Source organism: Neltuma alba, unplaced genomic scaffold (genome assembly GCF_004799145.2).
Source record: "Neltuma alba isolate B1F8T4 unplaced genomic scaffold, ASM479914v2 tig00010110_pilon, whole genome shotgun sequence".
NCBI classification, from domain to species: domain Eukaryota; kingdom Viridiplantae; phylum Streptophyta; class Magnoliopsida; order Fabales; family Fabaceae; genus Neltuma; species Neltuma alba.
This window is the reverse complement of record NW_021635062.1, coordinates 174,741-196,006: the sequence shown is the minus strand read 5'-3', so window position 1 is coordinate 196,006 and position 21,266 is coordinate 174,741. Positions and strand designations below refer to the sequence as shown.

The window sequence follows — 21,266 nt, the reverse complement described above, 5'->3', positions numbered from 1 at the left end:
CTTTGAATTAGTGTCTTTTTTAGGGTAAAATTGTCATAATTGGTTATTAATTGTATTCAATTGATTTCTAGGACAATTGATGCTTCAAATTGTTGCTTTTTATTGTAGGACACTTGAGAATTAGAGCCAAGATTAAAGATCAAAGAATTACACAACATGAGAGTTTCTAAGAAAATGCTGTGATGTGGTAAAAAGTCTGAAAATGTGCATCAGTGACTATTCTGGAATAGTTCGCCAGGGTAAACTTTTGAGTTCGCCGCGGAAAACTCTCAACATTTCACTAAAATTCTTCTTTGGAATAGTTCGCCACAGTAAACTTTTGAGTTCGCCGTAGCAAACTCTCTCGTATCAATAACGTCAGATTCGGACCCGGAACGCAAAAATAGACCCTCTATTCATATGATCCGACCCAGATGGACCCCTAAAACCTTTAGAAACCCTATTTTCATCCCATAACTCCATTTTATCATCTCCAACACCTCTATTCTCCCATCCTCTTGCCTCTCCATCTCCATCTTCTTCCCCTTCCATTTCCTGCACTCTTTCTTCATCCCACCTCATTTCCTTCATCTCCTGACTGCTATGGTTGAAGATTTAACTCTGGTTGGAGCTGATTCCAAGGCTATGGTGAGCTAGGGTTTATCAACTCTTGAAGATGGTAGAGTAGCATGAGTTTCCAAGCTTCAAAGGGGAGTTTCAGTTTCAATCTTTAGTTTCTACCTATGTATTTATGATTTCCTAGGTTTAGGATTTGTAAATTCTTAGTGAGACACTTTGGTTAATTCTGTAATCATTGGTTAATGATTTACATTTGTAGTTTGGATTGGTTGATGTTGAATTTCGTGCTTAAATATATGTGGTCACATATATGCTTCTTTGTAACTCTCATGATTCTCTCCTATCTTTCATGGTCATGTTTTAATACTGAGTTGATTGAGTTACATTGAGCCAATTGCATGATCATTTTCAAATTTCACATTAGGGAAGCTTAACAATGTTTTCATTAATGAAGTTTATTGATTTAAACGTTAGACTTAATGAGTTATTGAGGTTGTTATTAAGAAAACCTAATGGATTTGTGAAACTCCCAATATCTTAAGTGAACTATAATTGCCATCAAAACCATTTTCAAGAGATTTCCTATCATTCATTTCCATTCCATCATTATTATCTTAAAACACCAAAAATATAGTATCTTAAGTTTGTTTTCATTGCATTTAGTTTAGGCACCATTCATTTAAATCTTAAAAACCCAAAACCCTATTCCATTGCATTGCATGGCATTTAGTCTAGCTTAGATAATTAATAAAGGCTCCCAAAAGTGAAATGACCTGAGTTTGCACTATACTGCATAGCTTGGATTTATTTTTGATTGAGAACCCCAAGGCAAATGACAAAAGGCTCTCATCATTCATTCATCACCATTAATTCCCTTGGTTCATTATGACAAAACACACTTTTCTCTTAACCTCTGCTAGTCTTACGTAGCTTCATTCATCATACCATTGCCCATCTGGGCTTTCGTTACAAAGTTTAACTTAACTTCAGGATTTACCTTCATTTCTCTTAAGGGTAGGATCAAAGTTTTGTCCTTGCCATAATGGGACGACAACCAATTCAATCCAATCACCATATCAATTTCATGGAAGGCATACATATCAAGTCTAAGGCAGTATAGTAGTGTTTATAACAATCTATACAGTATAAGTACACATCAGATGTAATTACCCTATTATGTGTTGGTGTGACCACATGTATGTCATACGGCAATATATTTATAATTAAGCCAAGTCTTTTAACACAGGCATAGAGATAAAAGAATGACTAGTACCCAAATTAAACATTGCAATCATTAGGGAGTTGTTAATAATGATCATACCTTAGATCATTTCTAGAGACTTCTGGGCTTCTACCCCTGTGAGGGCAAATATTCATCCTTGTGTTCGCAGCCTTGCCTTTTTTGTATTCTGCAGACATTCTCTCGAGAAGTGTCCAGGCTTGCTACAAGTATAGCAAAAGTTCTACCCAGCCACACATGGTCTATCACCGTGACTCTTGCTGTCGGTTGGACATTCCTTGCCATTTGAGGGCTCACCTCCCTTTTTACTCTTTCAGTTGTCCTATGGCCTCTTGCTCTTCCTATTGGCATTAGAAGAGGTGCCACCTTAATCTCCCTTCTTCAACCTGGGAGTAGACTTAACTATCAGATGATGGGTCAGGCTATTGTCTATAATTCGGCAGGCCTCAACTGCCCTGTTAAACTGTTCGAACTGCGTGGGAGCAATCATCTCCCTTAAGGACTGCTTTAGTCCTCTTACCATTTTCCTCGATCATCCACCTCTCATTATCCCGGTAATGTAGGTAACTGGAGTAGTGGGAGAGACAATAAACTTAGCCAAATACTTGTCAAATGGCTTATTATCCTTCTACTTCAGTGTCAGGAATTCTGCTTCCCTTTCATCCCTGATTGACTTTAAAAAATATTTTCCATGGAGTTGCTCTAGGAACACTTCCCATGTCACCCTTGTGTTCTGAGCATCTAGAACAAGTTCAGTATTCTTACACCAGCGGTCTGCATCTTTCTCTAACTTGTAAATTGCCATCTGGGCTTTCCACTCTGTTGGCTAGTCTAATACTCTAAAGATCTTCTCCAAGTGGTTAATCCAGTCTTCTGCTGCTTGGACATCAAACACTCTATCAAATGATGGCGAGTTGTATTTAAAAAACATACCATCTATTACTGGATGCTATCGGGGTCTGCTGCTGGCATTGCTGGTCTAGGCAATTGTTCTGTTGCTTGTGTTGCTGAGGTTTCTTCTTTTGGCTACCTCCTGTTGAGGTTAGCCATTGCCGCTGCTACTACTACAACCATTGCAGCATCCCTTTCTTGTTCCTGGTGAGCTTATGCCGCCCTTATATCTTCAATGGCCTTTTACTGTTACTCAAGACAATCCAAAATTAATTGTAGTGGATTGGGAGGGACCCTTGCATCTTGAACTGGGGGTCTCTCTGGCGAAGGGTTTCGTCAAGTTCTAACCATCATTTTTAACTACTCAGATAGCATAATAGAGGAACAAGAAGTAAACATCATGCTTGGATTTCATTTAACTAAATATTCAGCATACAATACTTATGCATCAACCAAAGCAACAAGTTCAAAACATATATATGAAAAGCAAACAACATAATAACCAAGCATCGCCAGCCTAACCTATTATGGTTAGCTATAACAAAACATGTCCTACGTTAGTATTATGAGGATCTTACCATCTAAAAGTAATAAATCTTGACAAAGTTTTCAAGGCACTGGATGTAATCCTCAACACCTGAACCCACTATTTGATCCAGGTAACATGATTCGTTCACCCATGAGGGTAAATATAGAAGCATGTCCGTCATCGTATAAACCCAATCCTTGGTATCTATATAAAGGTTATTCGGTCTATAAGTCTGATATAACACCTTCACTCCCTGAAGGTAATCTAGATAAATGTTTGGGTCTTATTGATCCTCGTTTTTCTTGATATGACGACCTAAGAACTCTAACTTCTCTTTCAGTTGCTTAAGACTACAGATTCTAAGCTTCGTTAGAGTAGGGTCAGGCAATGCAGGTGCCAGGGGTTCCACTGGCCTAGTACTGGGTCTAAGAATATTGCTTGGTTGCACATTTAGGGTAACAGGTTGTCTGATGGAATGAATGTATAGGCTAAGGTCTAATGGTTCTTGGTACAAACTAGTTACAGGATTTATTAGGTCACCGGGTCCAAGTAGGTACAATAATTGTTCTTTAGTAATCCCTAAAAGGTTAGCCCAATGCTCTAGATTTAGACCCCTTTGTTGAGTATCCTGGGCTAGCAGTCTCCATAGTCCATCACACCAGATCCTCTTTTGTGAGATCAATTATGTTAACATCCTAATCATTGATCAACTTTTCAGATCTAGCGTCCCAATCCATTGTGTTTTTCATCTCAATTCTTGCAAAAACTTGTCAATTCCTCCTCAACCAACGTTGTTAGCTAACGAATAACCTAAGCAGAGCGTTCTATCCTATGCCAGAACCTCTGCTCTCATACCAAAAACATTACACCTTACTGTCAAATCCACTTAGGGTTTAATCAAAATCATTTTAGACCACACTGGATGGTCTTGGGCTTAATTTTTCACAAAAAACGCTAATTTTCATATTTTCACTGTTCATTGGGAAAAATCCAGTTTATCTAGCCCAACTTTGAAAATTCATAACTTAATCTAGAAGAATCAAAATGGAGTGGTTCACAATTCTATAAAAAGATCTTTGAATTCTCTTGTAAGAAAAAATAATCTTGTGAACCAATTCCATTTGAAAAAGTGTCAGGTTTTTGTGAAAGTCATCTCTGTCCTTTTGGTAAACACTCTTTTTTCAGATTCTAGACCTTACATTAAAAATTGTGTATTTGACCATTTTTAATGTATTAGCTATCAAAATGAAGCTTAGAATGTGACCTATAAATGTGCCAAATTTTGTGATTAAAAGCATTCAGGAACTTAATCAAAACAATGCCCAAATTAGCGATGTAGTTAGGTTTATAGCACTGTCCAGCATAATATTTACATAACCTAAAAGTCCACGAATTTTTTTATGGCTAGGCACCATAATTTAACCTTCAATCTGTAGCTTGACTTTGGAAGTTTCAAGCCCTAAAATGTTAGATTGCATTTGGAGAATGAGATTTCATTGAAGTCCCAATACCAAATTAACTAACTATATCATCAACAAGCATCATTATTATGCATAACTACCTTAACTACTATTGGTGAACTAGCATGCTCATTATTTGGCAAACTCAATCATACAAAGGCCAAAGCAAGAAAGTGCAAAGAGCAGCCACATCACAATCAAGAAAGTTCATCCACATAATAGCAACTAATCATGCAATAATCAATAATGCAAAGTTAATGTTACTAGTTAGGTTCAACTTGCTACCTTACTCCAAAGATTTGAGCTTTCTTTATTTCTCTTCTTTTCCTTCACAAATGTCAAACCCTAGTATTATTAGCCATAAAAAGGGTAGCAAGAATCATCAACCATTCCATATAAAATTAACAACATAACTCAAGAACTCTAAAACCTTTTTTAAAGCTTCCACCTTTGTTCTTGAATTTTTAGAGTTTTGTCTCTTGAACCCTAAAAATTCCTTCTTGATTTATTCCTACATGGTTTTTCATGTAGATTCCAAATATGTACTTGGATTTAAGAAAATAAAACTCCCTCTTCTAGTTTTAGCTTGGCTGAACTATAGGGTTTATTTTCTAAAAATTACAACTTTGGTTTTAATCTTAAACCATTTTCCATTTTGAGCACAATGGAAGCATCAAAAAATTAAAAAACTCATCCTAGGGTTCAGCTTTGGTCTTGGCCAAAATGGTCCTCATGCAACACAACAAAGAAAACACTTCAAAAACAATCTACAACCACTTATAACCACTAGGATCTATCATGCTTTGAAGTGTTCTAACATGTTAGACCAATAAAACTTCTTCCCTTCCCATAAACATGTTTTGGCCAGCACAAGAAAAAGGGGAGAACCATGAATTTCTAATCATACAACTCAAGCAAACAAAGCAAGGCACAACTTAGAATCAAAAACTAACCTTAAACCTTACTTGGATTATCAAAGCTAATAGCTTTCTCTTGATTTCTCCTCCAAGTTCTCTCTTTTCTCTCTTGCTCACTCTTAACCAAAATAATAATATGAAAATAGGGGTGGGAGAGCTCCTTTAATGAACAAAAAAATCCCAACCACCATCATAAATGAAGTTACAAGTGTCATTACCCTCTTTTGTCTTAGTTTCTCTTTTTTAATTAACTAATTCCAAAAGAAATTAATTACCAAAAGTCAAAATCATCTCCATTTGAGGAGTGACACTTGGGAAATTCAAATTCTCTCCATTAGGGGCTTGGCACATGGCCAATTGTGGGCCATTTGAATTGCAAAACTCTAGTCTTTGCTTTATCGGTGCACTTTGACTCTGTTTTTAATTTCTTTTCTATAATTACAGTGTATTGGCCTCTGTAATTATTTTTTGTTAGATTCATAATTTATTCTCCTCATTTTTACCTTCCCAAATTGCCATTTTTGTCTGAAAATTAATTTCTCAATAATTAACTAAAAAGGAAAACTAATTTCCTTCTCTTTATTGATTTTTCCACTTTTCAAAAGAATTAGGAAAAATCTTAGATACTTGAGGGTCTTCTTTTAATTCATATTCTCTTATAATTTCTTGGGATATCGTAGGAATTTTCTTGGAATTTTATTCCCCTTAAAAATATTTATTTGGAATTTTCCAAATAAAATCCCTTAAATTGGCCTAAATTACCCTTAAATTCTTTTGTAATTTCTCTAAGGGTAATTTGGTCATAAAACCAAGTATATAATCTCATATAATTCTCAAAGGATATTATCCTTATTTTCCCTTAATTTTCCAAGGCTTGGAAATATTTTTCCATAATTATTTTTGACCAATTTTTCTTAATTAGTCAAATTTTCATAATTGGCTTGGAAAATGATAATAATTATTTTCCACCAAAATTCTTCTATTTTTCCTTATCATTTTTTGCCCTAGATTATTTAGAAATATTCCTTATTCCTAATTACCCTATTGCCGAATGTGACAGAAAAGACCCGATAAGGATAGAGCAAGAAGGGTCTAAGACAACAAAGTACCACTGTTCGAGCCTATTAGCAACAATGCCTCAGTTTCCCGTCAGCACTATTTAATTAAGCATGTTCAAGCAAGAGTAGACCATTGGTGGGTGACCCCTGGAAAGTAATGTAAAAGTATGCAGAGGCTAGAAATGTCAGCCATTTTTGGCAAGAATGTACTAAGTTCAGTAAGATGGAGGATAAAGTTAAGGTAAGCAAAGATAGTCCAGAGTTGATAGAAGGAATGAGTAAGGTTTATAAAGACAATATCGAAAATACCTTACTGAATGGCTTCAAACGAGATGGCGGAGTTAAAGGAACAAATAGAGGAGCTGTAGAAGGGAGATTTATTAGACCTAGCATATCTCCCTTGAGTGCTCCAGTACTCTTTGTCAACAAGAAGGAGCGTAGTCTAAGGTTATGCATAGACTACCAAGAGCTAAATAAGGTGATGATTAAGGATAAGTATCCTTTAACGTGGAGCCATGATTTACTAGACTAGCTAGCTAAAGTTATGATATTCTCAGATATCGATTTACCATCAGGATGATACAACCAGCTGAGGACGTTCTGAAGACTGCTTTTAGGACCCGATATGAATATTATGAGTTCTTAGTGATGCCGTTTAGATTAACAAATGCCCCTGTAATCTTCACGGATTATTACAGTTAACAATGAATATTCATTTTGCCCATACTTAGATCAGTTTGTCGTAGTCTTCATCGATGACATCCTTATGTACTCCAAATCTCAAGAGGAACATGAGCAGCATCTAAGGACTATTCTGAGTACACTAAAGGAGAAACAGCTCTATGCCAAGCTTAGTAAACATGAGTTTTTGTTAGATGAAGTTAGATTCCTAGGCCACTTAATTAAGCAAGAAGGTCTAGCCATGGGTCCTAGTAAAGTCGAAGCAGTACTCAACTGAGAACAACTCAAGATCGTAACAGAGATAAGAAGTCTCTTAAGATTGGCAGGTTACTACAAGAGATTCATATGAGGTAACCATAAAACTATTATGTGATCATAAGAGCCTCAAGTACCTGCAAGATAAAAAAGACCTGAATATGAAGTAGAGAAGATTGATGGAGCTCCCTGAGGACTATGACTACCAGAGCAAGTACCATCTAGGAAAGGCGAATATAGTAGCCAATACCTTGAGTAGAAAGGTGGTGTAAGTTGCAACCTTAATGATGAAAGAGATTGAATTGTTAGAAGGTATTAGAGATTAGAGTCCTATCTATTAGATGCAGTTGACATCTGATGAAGCAGGAGAACATAGAACAAAGGTCTTGTTAATGGAATGTATGGAGAAAGCTTAAAGAAGGGATGAGTTAGCAAAGACTCTTTGAGCTAAGGTACTAAACAATAAGACAAGAGATTTTGAGATCTCAATCGAGGGAATATTAAAGTATAGAGGAAGAAATAATGTCCCTCCAATAAATGGTCTTAGGAAACAAATTCTGGATGAGTGATCACCCTGTCGTGTAAGCTCTCAAATGAATTAACTAAATTAACCCTATATAGTATAGAGGTCAACCTAGGTTGTCTCTCTCTATGAGGAGCTTTGTTAAAATTTAAAAAACCTTTTTAATTAAGAAAAACATGATGTAGAAAACGAAGGAGTAGGAAAGAAAATTGATTGATTTTTTTAAGAAAATAAATTGAGAAAAATAAAAGAAAATAATAATAAGTAAAAGGAAACGAAAGGAACAAAGACTTTACCAGAATGATGCACTTCCCAAAGACATTGACGAGTGGCTATCACAATTCGAAAAGATGAGAAGTTTGTATAAAAACAATTACTAAGTCAAAAAGAAAAACCCTAGATAACATCTAAGTCATGATTAATTAATTAATAATTATACCTAGAGAACTAGCATATAATCACCTTTTAATCAATCATTTAAAAACCACTTAGTTGTGAATTCAATTAAACAATTATATCTTGTTCCTAAAGAGAGTTATCTATCGAAAACCCTAGAGCATAAACTACTTGTGCAAATCAAAATAGAAATCTATAAAGATAAACACTCATAGAATCATGAGGAAACTGAAAATATATTCATTAAAAGCTTCAAAATATAATTGTTCAACTGAAACATAAATCAAATATTAGTCCATAAAAGAAATAAAAATCCTAACCTAGGAAATTCATAAACGCAACGTACTAGTGGATTGAAATAAGAAAACTAACAAACTCCCCAATATAAACAGGAACTCAAGCCACGTCATCTTGTCCTCAAGAACAAAGAGGACTAGCCACACATATGGCTAGATGACACCATAATGATAAAAAGAAAATAATGAAAAGAAGACAATGAAATAGCTGGACACAAGAGGAAGCCAAGTGTATGCTTGTGCTTGTGTAGTGTAGATGGCTCCATTCCTTCTCCAAGGCTCCTTTGATCTCCTTTTATAGCTCTTGAATCTGTCCTAGTTAGATGAGGAAACCCTTGAGTCTTCTAGCTTTATCTTTTATCTTCTTTTATCTTGTAATCTTGATAGAACTTTAAATTTGAATTCTCTTGATTTGGTGTGATCTTCATTGCAACTATAGTAAAAAAGCTTTTGAATTTAAATGATATTGGATACAAGGATAATATCTCAAATTTGAATAAGGATATAGTGGTAGGATGAATTAGGGTTAGGGTTTAGAAAGAGGATAAAAATGATAATGTGGATATTTGGAAAATCAAATGGATAATGGAATATGAGTAAAATATTTATTCAAATTCAAAATATGATAAGAGAATTATCCACAAAAGAAATTAATTATTCAAGCTCTTTAATTTATGGTGGAAGATAAGAGATATTCTGGCTAGATATTTTGGATAATTTCTAACTAGATAATTAGAAAATCCTCTTGTAATGCCACGTGGCTGCCACAAATTTTCCAAAGGGTCTATGTTTTACTTGATAGAATATTCCTTGGAATCAAAGCAGAGATACCTTTCAAAAGGGAAATTATAAAAAATGCACTTTTAAGCAATTAATTCATATAATTTCCTTAAATCAAAATATGAGTATCTATTGCATTTTAAACCCTTCAAACATTATAAAATCCCTTAATTATACGTAAAAATATATTATAAAATAGGGATACATCAATGAGGCATATAAGAGTAAGTACATGATTCATCCAGGAATTACCAAGATGTACCAAGACCTTAAGCAAATATTTTGGTGGCCCGGTATGAAACGAGATGTCACATGATATGTGGCAAGATGCCTCATGTGCTAGAAAATAAAGATAGAGCACTAGAAACCATCAAGTTTTCTGTAACCCTTAGATCTCTGTGAGTAGAAATGGGATAGTATTTTCCATGGACTTTATTGTAGGATTACCTTATATATCATCAGGTTACGACGTGATATGGGTCATAGTTGATCAACTGATGAAGTCAGCCCACTTCCTGGCAATCGAAGTTGATTATTTGCCAGAAAAAGTTAGCAAGGTCATACATTAAGGAGATCACTAGACTTCATAGGGTACCAAAGGATATCGTGTCAGATAGAGACCCAAGATTTATGTCCAAATTTTGGAAGAAGATGCAAGAAGCCATAGGAACGAAGTTGAGTCTTCGTATGGCTTATCACCCATAAACAAATGGGCAAACAGAGCAAACAATCTAAACCCTAAAAGATATGTTAAGCGTATGTGTTTTGGATTTTAGAGGAAAATGGGGTGAGTATCTGCCACTGGCAAAGTTTGCTTACAATAATAGTTTCCCTTCCAGTATTCAAATGGCCTTGTTTGAAGCTTTGTACCGGAGAAAGTATAGATCCCTGATCTGCTAGACAAAACATAGAGAGAGGTAAGTTTAGAGTCCAGATATAGTGGATCAAACCTCTGAGCAGATAAAGCTGATCAAACAGAAGTTGCTTACAGCTTAGAGTGGATAGAAAAATTACACCGATAAGAGGCAGAAACCATCAGAGTTCTAGGTTGCAGATTATGTGTTTTTAAGAGTTTCTCTAACTACTAGCACAGGTTGATCCATTAAGGTGAAAAAGTTGATGCCGAAGTATGTGGGACCATTTGAGATACTCTCTCAAGTGGGACCAATAGCCCATAGACTGGCCCTACTCCCGAATTTAAGTCAATTACACAACATCTTATATGTTTCCCAGTTAAAGAAGTACCATCTATATCCCGATCATGTGATGGAACCTAATCAGATTAAGTTGAAAGGCAATCTCTCATTTGAGGTATGACCAGAGTGGATAATGGATCAAAAGGTCAAACAGCTGAGAAACAAGATGATTTTGCTGGCCAAGGTAATCTGGAAGGATGTAAATTTGGAAGAAGCCACATAGGAGAAGGAAGACGAGATGAGGAGCAGGTATCCAGAGCTCTTCACATAAGGTATGTGCTGAATTTCAAGGATGAAATTTATTTTAAGGGGGAGGAAATGTAACACCACAAAAATCTTAACCTTAAGAGTAAGAAAATCCCAAGGCATTTAAGAGCCAAAATAGTATAAAGAAATATGAAAATGTTAGGAAAATATGTTAGAAATTCCCAAAAGTTAGCAAATAATCATGAAAATAGAGAAAAAGTCCCTGGACAATATTCGAGGCTCAAAGGTTGAAAATATAATGGAAAGTAGTAATTATTAAATATTGACGAATTAGGAAAATTGGTTAAAAATTAATTATGAAAAATAGTTTTGAGCCTTAGAAAATTAAGAAAAAATAAGGATAAGGTGTCTTGAGAATTATAGGACATTGTACAAGTAGTTTTATTCCAAAAATACCCTTAGTTAATTTTTAAAGCAATTTAAAGTCTAATTATGCTAATTAGGGTTTTATTCGAGAAAATTCCAAATAAATATTTATGAGGTTAGAAGATGCCAAGAAAATTCATGGAGCTTCTATGTGATTAGTAAGAGATTATGGAATATTCAGGAAAGTTTTAATGAGCCTAGAGACCTGAAAAAGTAACTCCCAAGTAAGAAAACTAATATAGTAAGAAAATTGGTTTTCTTTTCTTTTAATTATATAAATTCATTATAAGGGAAAAGGAGGGCTTTTTAGTGAAGTGAAAATTGTTAAGGAAATATTAAGGATACGACAAAAATTAATCAGGAAGCTTAGATCACTGATATAGAAAAAGACAGAGCTATTTTAGTAGCAAAATTGTATTGAAAAAGGTGAAAAGTACACACCTTTTTACTTAGCTCTCATTATGCCACTCGTTAAGATAGGGATGGAGAGGATTTTGACTTTTAAAATTTATTTCATTTGGAATTAAATAAAGGAAAGAGAAAATTCAAGAAGGAAGCTTGGCTTGACACATAAGCATTGTAATTCCTTTAAACTTTGATGGCAATTGGTTAATGCTTGGCCTATAAATAGCCTTTCCCGCCCTCATATTTTTTGGCCAAGAGGAGATCGCTAGGGGAGGTTATGTTGCTCTTGAGTTTAGAGAGAGAAAGAGCTATTTCTGGTGAAAGAAAGTCTACTTAAATTTAAGGAATCACTAAGGTAAGGTCCTAAGCTTTTTGTTAATGATTGTGGGCTGTTTAAATGTCACTTTATGTTGGGTTAGATGGCCATTTCGGGAGATGTTGCCAAAATTTTGAAAATTATGAAAGGGTTTAATCAAGGGTTTGAAACATATACTAAACACTTAAAAAGGATAAGATTTGATTGGTTTTGATTAAGTTTTGGAAAGAAAATCCAACCCCTATGATTGATGATTCAATTCGTCCAAGGAGAGAGAATGGGGTTAGAGTTAGATTTGATTTAATTTGATGCTTCCAATGTGTTTAAATAATGAAATAGTGTAGGGAAACACCAAGAAAGGAAGCTTGGAAGCATTAAAATTGAACATGAAAATTTTGTTTTCTAAGATACCCAATTCAGCCAACACTGATTTTTAGGGAAGGAGTTGGATTTTCATAAATATAAGCTCATATTTGGATTTCTTGGGCAAAATTGTATAGAATTGCCAAAATTTGGGATGTTATAGAATGCTTCACCGCGGCGAAGTTATACCTTCACCGTGGTGAAAGCCTAATATCAGCAATGCCAGATCTGGATCAGAACGCAAAAATAGAGCCTCTAATCATATGATCTGACCCATATTGACCCTCTAAACCCTGAGAAACCCTATTTTTAAAGAGGAACTCCATTTTATCATCTCCAACACCTCTATTCTCTCATCTTCTTGCCTCTCCATCTCCATCTTCTTCCCTATTCATTTCCTTCCCCTTTCCTTTACTTCATCTCATTTCCTTCCACTCCCAGCTGCCATGGCTGACGAATTCACTTCGGTTGGAGCTTTTCTTGAAGCTATGAAGGGCTAGGGTTTATCAACTCTTGAAGAATAGTGGAGTGTCATGAGTTTCCAAACTTCAAAGGGAAGTTTAGTTTCAGTTTTCAATTTTTAGCTACGATTTATGGCTTTCTAGGTCTAGGAGTTGTAAATTGTTAGTTAGGAACTTGGGATTGAGACTGTAATTATTGGTTAATGATTACATTTGTAGTTAGATTGATTAATGTAGAACTTTATGCTTAAATATATGTGGTCACATATATGCTTCTTTGTAATTCTCTTGATTCTCTCTCATCTTGTATGGTTGTGTATTGATACTGAGTTGATTGTGGGTTACATTGAACCAATTGCATTAATCATTCTTAAATTACACATTAGGGGAGCTTAACAATGTTTTTATTAATGAAGTTCATTGATTTAAACATTGGACTCAATGAGTTATGGAGGTTGTTATTAAGAAAACCTAATGGATTTGTGGAACTCCTAATATCTCAAGTGAACTATGATTGCCATCAAAACCATTCTCAAGAGATTTCCTATCATTCATTTCCATTCCATCATCATTATCCAAAAATATCAAAAATATAGTAGTTTAGGTTTGTTTTCATTGCATTTAGTTTAGTCACCATTCATTTAAATCTTAAAAACCAAACCCCTTTTCATTACATTGCAGGCCTTTAGTCTAGCTTAGGCAACTAATAAAGGCTCCCAAAAATGAAATGACCCGAGTTTAACTATACTGTATAACTTGGATTTATTTTTGATTGAGAACCCTAAGGTGAACGATAAAGGTCATCATCAACAAGCTATTTCAAAATTTCTTAAATCAAATATTTTCTGTAGGTATGGGATCCTTAAGGCTGTAGTGAGTGAAAGGGGTATACATTTCTATAATAGGATTGTTGATAACTTTATTTCAAAATTTGGTGTCACTCACAAAGTCTCCACTGCTTATCACCCCTAAACTAGTAGTCAAGCTGAGATTTCAAATAGAGAGGTTAAGCATATACTGAAAAAGATAGTAAAGCCCTCCGGGAAAGACTAGAGCTTACTTTTGGAAGAGGCATTATAGGCCTACCGGACTGTATACAAATCACCCATTGGCATGTCCCCTTACTGCTTGGTTTTCAGTAAAGCTTGCCATCTACCAGTGGAGTTGGAACACAAAGTGCATTGGGTAGTCAAGCAGTGCAACATGAACATAGAGTCTTCTGGAATGTAAAGGAAGCTGTAATTGCAAGAGTTAGAGGAGCTTAGACTAGAAGCTTATGAGAACCCCAGATTGTACAAGGAGAAGACTAAGTTTGTGCATGACCAAGGAATCTTGAGGAAGAACTTTAAAGAGGGAGATCGAGTACTATTGTATAAGGCTCGTTTCACCTTCAAACAAGGAAAATTGAACACATGCTAGGACAGACCATACACAATCCCGAAGATGCACAACTTTGGCATGATTGAGCTTCTACATAAGGAGACTGGAGCCAGATTTAAAGTCAATGGCTATCTATTAAAGCTTTACTATGAGAATGAAAAGCCTCCTTAACTCTTAGGTTATTTCTTTCCTTTACTCCTTTACTTTTTTTTGCCTTGTATTTGCTCATGATATATTCTAGTGCATTGGTCTGCTAAATAAGTGTAGGGGAGAAACCCCTTCAGTAGCTTAGTTTTAATGTAGTTAGTATCTTTCAATTCAATAATATTCCCTTTTAGTTCTGATCTTTGCTTTTTGTCCTGATGTGCTTAATTGTTATAGTGTCGCAAATTGATAAATTATCTGATTTTATTTACTAGAGAAAGTTGCTACTCTAGATTGTGTCTTGTGCTACCTTGTCTTGAGCTTATTGGGCACCCTTTGATCTTAAAATGTGCACTTGAAAGTTTCTGGAGTATCCAGCTACCCTCCTTTGTTTGTGTGCTTATTTTTCATTTCTGCTGTGTTTGTTCCTACTATGTAGTGTTGTCTCGGGATACTTTCGCTGCGGCGAACTCTATCTTTTGCCACAGCAAAGCTTCCCCAATTTCTGTGTCTTACTCTCGGGATACTTTCACTACAGTCAACTTCTGGTTTTACCGCAGTAAAGTCCCAATACTTAGGTTGTGTACCCCTTGGGATACTTTCGCCGTGGCATAGTCTCCACTTCACCAAGGTAAAGTCCCCTTTCTTTCTTCTCTTAACCTCTTAGGACGCCTTCGCCACGGTAAATGTAATATTTCACCGCGTTAAAGAGCTGGATTCTGCACAAAACTGGTTCGCTTAACCCTACTTCTCTATGTCTATTTACCATCCTACCCTCCATAACTGCCTACCCATTCAAATTCTTTAACTCCATTTTTGTCTTTTCACCTCCCCACTACCATTAACCCTCCCTTATTCAATTCTCTAAAACCACTACTCCCCTTTCCATTCTCCAAAATTGTCAGCACCCTTTCCTCACTTCTTCCATTCGTCTTCTTCGCCTCCCTTTAATATAGAAACCAGAATTCTCTAGCCGGTTGTCTACCACTTCCTTCTTAAAGTCTAGTGCTACTACCTCCCTCCTTCTCATTCTCCTTTGGCGCCATCCTTAACCCCTCTCTATGCAAGGATCCTTCTTTCCCCTGTTTTGTAAGTTTCTTCCTCTTCTTCTTTTCTTTCCTCTACTTTTTTCTTGTTTTGAGTTAATGTTTTGTTTAAGGTTTATTTGCTTTTTTGTTTAGTTGTTTTAGTTAGTTGTTGGGTGGGTTTCTTTTCAATTTAGATTATGGTTTCATAGCATTTAGGCTATCTAGTGATTCACAGTGCATTCTATTTTTCAAACTTAGATTAAGAAATTATCTATTTATATTAGGTACAACATCTAGTATATATCTAAGCAAATGTTGTATGCAATTTTTTCCCCTACAAGCTTAGGTTTTTTCTTAATGCTACTGCGTCTAGCCCATAATGGACTAGCAGCCGTAGCATGCTATGGCTTCAATCCCATTTCGGGCCTGAAGCCATACTACCTAGATTATAAAAAAAAAGTTCCCCTTCTCTCTATATTTTCGTTAGCACGCGCCCTCCATCTTTAGTAGTTTAGTCATCAGCTCTGGCTTTTTCTTGCCCTATTCCTCTATATCTATCTCCATGGGTGGTCTAGTGGGTCTCGTCGGAAGCTTAATCAGTGTCCTATGGGTCTCGAGCTGATCGTCTTGCCTTCCTCTTGTTCTATCTTTAAACTAGTTGAGGGTCTCGCCTTCTTCGTTCTGTCTTCAAGGTGGCGTTGGTTTGAGCAAGTTCATGGGTCTCACCTTCTTCTTTATCTACCTTCAAGTAGCAGTTGGAATCTTCCTTCATCGCCTTTTGGGTATCACCGAAGCTGCTCTGTTCTTTCCTGTTCACCTTCGTCAATGATGCCTTAGGTCTTGTGCATCTTAGTGCCGTGCGTTGACAGTAATTTGTTTGAAGCTTAGGTTCTAGTGAGTATTTTAGTTTTTCTGATCATTTTGGATTGTTGCTGAAATTGAAAATTGTTTGATCTGTTAAAGAATCTTGTGCTTGCCGTGTACTTTGTTCATTTGTTTTTTTTGTAAATTGCTTCTGTGGGATTTTCCACCATCTCTTGTTTATTGTACATAGAACCAGTTATCTGGGGCTACACAGTCCTCCTTCCCCTCTTATAATGGTTCGATGAGACCTTCCAGTTGCGGTAGCCAGGTACATCCAGGTATGGCTATCATTCTGCTAGTTAATTCTTATAAGCAGCAGGTTTGCTTTATATCTTTTGTTTTCCATTTTGTACTTCTAATATTGCTTTAAATCTTTATAGAATTTTTTGGTGTGTTACTTTTTCGAGAAGGTATTATTTTAGGTCATCATAGTATAAAGGGAAGGACAATATGTTAAGAGAGCGAAAAAGAAGCCTACACAATTTAAAGGAGATTAGTCAATGAGAAGAATCGTTGAAAGTGCATGGGAAATTATATAAAGTTGTCTAGGGAGAACTATCAGGACTAAGCCTGCAATTTGAATGTAATTTTAATAAAGCCAGTCCGTTGTGTCTAGATTCTTTTGTAAATACTCCCCAAAATTTTATTGGTAGAAATTTTATTTCTTTTATTGTATATCTCCTTACCATTATAAAGTGTAATAATCTAAATCTTTCTGTTTTGTTATCAATGATTGTCAATTATCAATATTTCTTCTATTTAATCTCTCTGTAATTCTTTTTGTTCTGTGTCTAAAACAATCAATATCTCAGAGGTTTCAACTTCTGAAGTTTGTATGCAATCGTCAGATGAGTTAAGGCAACATGTTATTGTTACTTTTCTGAATCATTTCCAAGTTCTTGAGGCTTTAAAAAGTGGTCTGATATTTGGAAGCTTTGATTCTGATTTTGATAAGAAGGAGATGTTTAGCACAACTAGTGGTTACAATAATACTTCATCTGCTCTTCATCCTTCTCAAAGGAGTGACAAAACTGCTACTTCTAGATTTGTGGTTAATGTATGCTATTTGGTGTGCATGTTAACTTTTCAGATTTTTCTGTCTCCCTGTCTCTCTCCGTCTATGTCTCTCTTTGTCTCTATTCCCTTCTCCCTTTTATGGACTATGCCTTTAAGCTGGCAGGGACTGCATGTGGGCTAGGGTTGAGACTTGTCTTATCTTTCCTGTTATTGTTGCTGGAAAGTGGGAAATTTCTCTCTTAGAACCTCTCAGACCTTGTTCAAGATCTTTGGTAGCCGAGAGTCTGCATTATTGTTTCCCCCCTTGATTTTAGGTGTCATTGTGCCATGGTGTGCTACCATTATCTCTATTTTGATGGTACTTCATGTTTGGTTGTAGTAATCAAAGTCCATCATCAACTGCTCCTGGTGATCATTCTGATCATTCACATTCTCCATCTAATCTTATTGAAAAGCCATCAGTTTCAGAAGTTAATGTTGTCTCTAGTACTGAACCAAAGGCTGATAAGCCAAAGCAGGAGGCATTGTTAGCTCCATTGGAGGTATTCTTGAATTTAACAAAATTAGAATAGGAGGTGATGTATAGCAAGTTGTGCACATTTCTTTTTGTTAAACATACTAATACTAGCTCCATACTTTTGTTAACAATTTATAAGTATGTTTGGTTTGGTTGTATAAATACGTTGTACATTGGTGGTTATATTTAATATGAGATATAGTTGGCTGTATTAATAACAGGTTTCTAAGTACAGTTAATATTTAAATAAAAAAACTACCACGTTAGAACCTACTGCTTCTGTTGCACTGTCACAGAAGCCATAAGTTTATACCTTCTGTTTCAATTATCCACAACTGAAGCCATATGCAGGCAACCTACAACTTCTTCACTTATCCACAAATAAAGCCATATACAGGCAACCTACAGCTTCTCTTCTATAAGAACAAAAGCCGTAGGGGGTATCTTCCGCTACAGTTGCTTCTACTACAGTAGATATATAGCAGTGAAAGGTTGTTTTTAACAGAAGTTAAAAGGGGTATTTTGTACTACTGGTAGCTCAGATCCATTCCCAGTTGAGAAGCTTTAGAGTTCTATGTGTGGTGTCACATCCAGCATTATGATAATTAGAAATAAGAAATATTCTCAAATTATTGAGGATTAAAAATAATAAGGAGAATTTTGGGTGGAAAATAATTCTAGTGGTTTTCCAAGCCAAAAATAGGAATTTGACTAAATAAGGAAAAATTGTTCAAATTCAAATAAGGAAAAATATTTCCAAGCCTTGGAAAATTAAGAGAAAATGAGGATAATATCCTTTGAGAGTTATATGAAATTATAAAGTTGGTTTTATGACCAAATTACCCTTAGATAATTCATAAGAGAATTTAAGGGTGATTTAGGCTAATTAAGGGATTTTATTTGGAAAATTCCAAATAAATATTTTTAAGGGGAATAAAATTTTGAGAAAATTCCTATGAGATCCCAAGGAATTATGAGGAATTATGGAATTAAATGAAGACCCTCAAGTATCCAAGATTTTTCCAAATAATGATGAAAAGTGGAAAAATCCCTAAAGAGAAGGAAATTAATTTTCCTTTTTATTTAATTATTAGGAAATTAATTTGGAGACAAAGAGGGCAATTTGGGAAGATAATAATGAGGAGAATAAACTAAGGATCTGACAGAAAATAATTACAGAGACTAAGCTACTGTAATTATAGAAAAGAAGTTAAACTCAAAGCCTAAAGTATACTGATAAGGCAAGATTGGTATCTTGCAAATCCAAGGGATCATATTGAGCCATGTGTCAAGCTCTTGAAGGAGAAGATTTGAATTTGCCAAGTGTCATTCCTCAAATGGAGAGGATATTGACTTTAGTAAATAATTTCATTTGGAATTTTGTTAATTATGAAAGAGAAATCAAGATTTAGTAAGGTAATGACACTTGGACTATCATTAAAGAAGGTGGTTGAGATATTTTGAAGCATTAATCAAGCTTTTCTCTGCCCTATTTTCAAATGTAAGTTTCGACCAAGGGAGAAAATAAGAGAAAAAGAGAGAGCTTGAGAGAAAAACAAGAGGAAGCAAGCACCTTTGGTCATTCAAGCAAGGATTCAAGGTGAGTTCATGGTTTTAGATGTGTCTTGCTTTCTTTTCTTCCCTTTTTATGGTTGAAAAATTTATCTTCTCCCTCTTTTGGTGGCTGGCCAAACTGGTTGTTTAAGGGGAAAGGGAGTTTTGCTCATCACACTTGTTAAAATACTACAACACAAGTTAGATCTTAGTGTTTGCAAGTGAGTTTAGGTTGTTTTAAAGCATTTTTCATGGTTGTTTTCTTGAGTGATCATTTTGGCCAAGTGAAGGACTGAACCCTAGAATGAGTTTTTCAATGTTTTAAGGCTTCCATGATGCTTAAAATGAGGAATGGTGTAGGGTAGACTAAAAGGAACAAGTGTTGGAAGCTTAAAAGCAAAGTTGTGATTTTTGGTTTAAAACCTCTAGTGGTTTGGTCAGGTTGTGGTTGGAAGAAGCAATTTTATTTCTCTAAATCTAAGCTCATATTTGGAATCTACATGAAAAACCATGTAGGACTAAGTCAAGAAGTGATTTTTAGGGTTTAAAAGAACCAAGTTTAAAAATAGTGAACAAAGGAGGGAGCTTTATGGTTCAAGAATCATTTTGATTTATGTTCTTACTTTTTCATGGTTGAATAATGATTCTTGCTGCCCCTTTTGATGGATTGTATGGTTAGGGTTTGATATTTGTAAAGGAAAAGAGGAGAAGGAAGAAAAGCTAAAGCTTTTGGAGCAAGGTAGTATGTTAAACCTAGCTACTACCACTAACTAGCATTATTGATTATTGTATGGTTAATTACTATTATTGTGGTTAAGCTTTCTTGATTGTTATGTGGCTGCTCTTTATAGTATCTTGCTTTGGCCTTTGCATGTTTGAGTTTGCCAAATGATAAGTATGTTAGTTCACCAATAGTAGGTAATGTGATCATGCATAATAATGATGCTTGCTTGGTGCTATAGTTGGTTAATTTGCTACTGGGATTTCCATGAAATTTCATTCCACAATGAAATATAACATTTTAGGGCCTAAATCCTCCAAGGGAAAGCTATAGATTGAAGGCTAATTTCTGGGGTTTAGCCACAAAAATTCGTGAACTCATTTTGGTTATCTATATATTATACTAACAGTGCTAGAAGCACACTGACACTGACTGGTTCACATGACTTTTTGATTATGATCCCGAACGCGTTTAATCATGAAATTTGGCATGGTGAAAGATAATGTCCTAACCTTCAATTTTATACCTAATACGTTAAAAATGGCCAAGTATACGATTTTTAATGATTTTTCAAAGTTAAAGGTCAGAATCTGGAAAAAGGGTTTTTTGGCAAATGGACAGTGTTGTATTTCTCAAAAACCTGATGCTTTTTCAGAAGGAATTGGACAATGAGATTATTTTTTGTTGAAATAGGACTTAAAGATCTTTAAGTATAATTTTGAACCACCCCAATTAGATTTTTTTAGAATAAGTTATGAATTTTTGAAGTTGGGTCAGAAAAACTGGATTTTTACCCAATGAACAGTAAAAATATAAAATTTAGTGTTTTTGTGGTAAAAAGTGAGCCCAAGACCATCCAATGTGGTCAAAATGATTTGGAAAAGAACCTAAATCAATATAATAGTAAGGTGTGACATGTGGCTAGGCGTTTTTCTTCCTCGTGAAGGTGTAGCAATGGCTGGAGTTCAGTGAGCTGAAAAGGGGAATAGTTTAGTCCTAGTTTAGCTATGAATTTATGAATTTCTAGGTTTAGGATTTTTAATTTGTAGTTGAACTACCTGATTATAGTTGTAATCAGATTGG

General features: G+C 35.2%; 1 long non-coding RNA gene across 1 annotated transcript; it reads left to right on the top strand.

The window, feature by feature from the left end:
- The first annotated feature begins 345 nt into the window (after window positions 1-345).
- LOC114754207 (uncharacterized) lies at window positions 346-17,333 on the top strand. The gene is made up of 3 exons (XR_003741134.1): window positions 346-356; window positions 656-658; window positions 17,271-17,333. It is a non-coding gene; the product is annotated as an uncharacterized LOC114754207 (long non-coding RNA).
- Window positions 17,334-21,266: the final 3,933 nt, after the last annotated feature.